Below are 2,870 nucleotides of genomic sequence, written 5' to 3'. Positions count from 1 at the left end.
AGTCTTTTGACTGTGGCCATGCTGGAGCACCGCCTTTAGTCGAGCAAATCGACCCCAGGACTTATTCTTTGTAAGCCTAGTACTTATTCTATCGATCTCTTTTGCCGAACCGCTAAGTTACGGGGACATAAACACACCAGCATCGGTTGTCAAGCGATGTTGGGGGGACAAACACAGACATACAAACACATACACACATACATATATATATACAAATATACGACAGGCTTCTTTCAGTTTCCGTCTACCAAATCCACTAACGAGGCTTTGGTCGGCCCGAGGCTATAGTAGAAGAGACTTGCCCAAGATGCCACGCAGTGGGACTGAACCCGGGACCATGTGGTTGGTAAGCAAGCTACTTACCACACAGCCACTCCTACGCCTATATATATATATATATATACTTTTATGCATTTCAGCCCTAAAATTGTGGCAAAGGTGGGGCATTACCAGTGCTGTGTGTGTGTGTATGCAATAATACTTCACTTTACAAGGACCTGCTTTATGAGACCCTGGGTTTACAAGTTTTATAATAAATATAAAAAGGTTAGCTATTTTATTTGTGTGACAACATGGCAACATGTGGCAACACTAGTTCTGGCACATCACATGATGGGATAAAATTTCATTGCTACTATGGGAAATTATTGCTGTTTTGTGAGTTTTTGCTTTACAAACAATCTCCAGGAACAAATTAACTCACGTATCAAGGCATTACTGGACAGGTATAAAAGTGTCACATGGTCCAATCCATTTCTGATTTGTTGTCATTAGTTTTGCTTTTAGACTTTACTTGAAACAATAAAAGCCTTGTTTGGAAGCTTTATTAGTTGAATTTCCTTGTTTTAAGTTTGGTAAGATATTAACATGAGAAATGAGATAGCTTCACATTAGGTACCAATTTCTTTTCTTTTGGCATTTCTTCCTGTGGTCAAAGGGTGACAGATTTAGTATCTCCATCAGTTATTCAATTAAACTCAATTGCTGTCTTCCTCTGAATCCTAAAAACCTGTATTTCTGTGGGGTTTTTTTCCTTTCCATTATTAACACAGCAGTGAGCTTAGCAGAATCGTTAAAATGTTGAACCAAATGCCTAGCAGCTCTTTTACTTGTTTCAGTCATTAAACTGCAGCCATGCTGGGGCACCACCTTGAATTTTTAGTCAAATGACAGTTATTTTACTAAATTCTTCATTATTTTCAAAATTAATTCAAACAACTGATGTATTTCAACAAGAATATGGTAACAAAAGAGTTAAGTATCAATTTAAAAGTATGCTTGCAGCATAAGACCAATAACATTCTCGATAGTAACTAAGATAAATCTAATAATATCAGTTATCTTCTTTTAGTGGATGGACAAACAGAGAGAATAAATGGACATACTGCCAATTAGATTAATAAATCTTGATGGTGACCATCTTGTAGAGTTGACTAACATCCAATATAAATGTTCTCTTTTTCTTTCTGGCTCCTTAGAATTTGTCTCTTTATTTCCATTCTCAGATCCCTTTTGCTCTCTTTCTCGGACCCTTTCTCTTTTCTTTCAATCTCTCCTTCACAAATCCTTTTTCTTTTACCGGATTTCTGCTTTTTTTTCCACTTCTTTTAGATCTTTATACCTCACCCCCACCCCATCTCTACATATTTTGTTATTCTTTGACGTTTTTTTTTTGTTGTTTTATTGTTGTTGTTGTTGTTAATCTTTACTTTCTGTGAACAATGGCTATTTCTGTCAGAGCAGGGAATCAATGTTACCATTTTTGATGCTCCAGGTGTGAGGGATAAGGATTAGTGTGTGGGGGAATGTTGAATGTGTGTGTGGTATTTACCATGAAGTCACTATGTGATCACTCAGCCTGCTAGAAATAACAGCGAAATTCCCTATAATTGCACCCTTACATGTGGATTCTGGTAGTGCTAACTACGCTGACCTGTGAGGAAAATATACCTTAAAAATTCCCATGACCAGGGTGTCTTCTTGATATCAAAAAGTAAAATTTGTAGTCACCGTTCTCCTGATAAAAAATTCATTTTGGAACATTATCTTCCCCTTTTGTTGACAAGAGAAGAGAAAAAAAAATGCACATAAACAAAGCCGACGTCATTGCCTCAAACATACAATGGGAGGCAACTCTTCTTTTCTGTTCCAAATTCTGTCAGCACTAAGCTAACAGAGACTGTATATTTACGTCCAGTTTTAAAGAGGTTATGCGATTTTGGCCAGCACAAGTCTGATGAAATGTCTCTACTGTCAAGTGCAGTAGCAGACACGAAACCGATGGTAACTTTCCGACTGGTTTTATGCCATAACCATGAATATAGACACAGGCGTGGGTGTCTGGTAAGAATCTTGCTTCCCAACCACATGATTCCACGTTCAGTCTCTCTGCGGGGCACTTTGTGCAAGTGTCTTCTACTATAGCCTCAGACAGATCAAAGCCTTGTGAGTGGATTTGGTAGATGGAAACTGAAAGAAGCCTGTCGCATATATATATATATATATATATATATATATATATATATATATATATTTGCGTGTCTGTGTTTGACACCCCCACCATTGCTTGACAACTGATGTTGGTGTGATTACACATAACTTAGCAGTTCGGCAAAAGTGACCGACTAGACTTACAAAGAATAAATCCTGTGGTTGATTTGTTCAACTAAAGGCAGTGCTCCAGCATGGCCACAGTCAAATGACTGAAACAGGTAAAAGAATAAATACTACTCGACAAGAAGTAAATGTATGTATATCCATAGAAGCTTGTGTGTGTGTGTGTGACTTTATATCCATAGAAACTTGTGTGTGTGTGTGTGTCTGACTTTATATAAAATATTAATTTCGTTTAAGTTTTATTCTCAGTTTGC

The sequence above is a fragment of the Octopus bimaculoides genome, chromosome 14 (assembly GCF_001194135.2).
Source record: "Octopus bimaculoides isolate UCB-OBI-ISO-001 chromosome 14, ASM119413v2, whole genome shotgun sequence".
NCBI lineage: Eukaryota > Metazoa > Mollusca > Cephalopoda > Octopoda > Octopodidae > Octopus > Octopus bimaculoides.
This window is presented reverse-complemented; position numbering follows the sequence as displayed.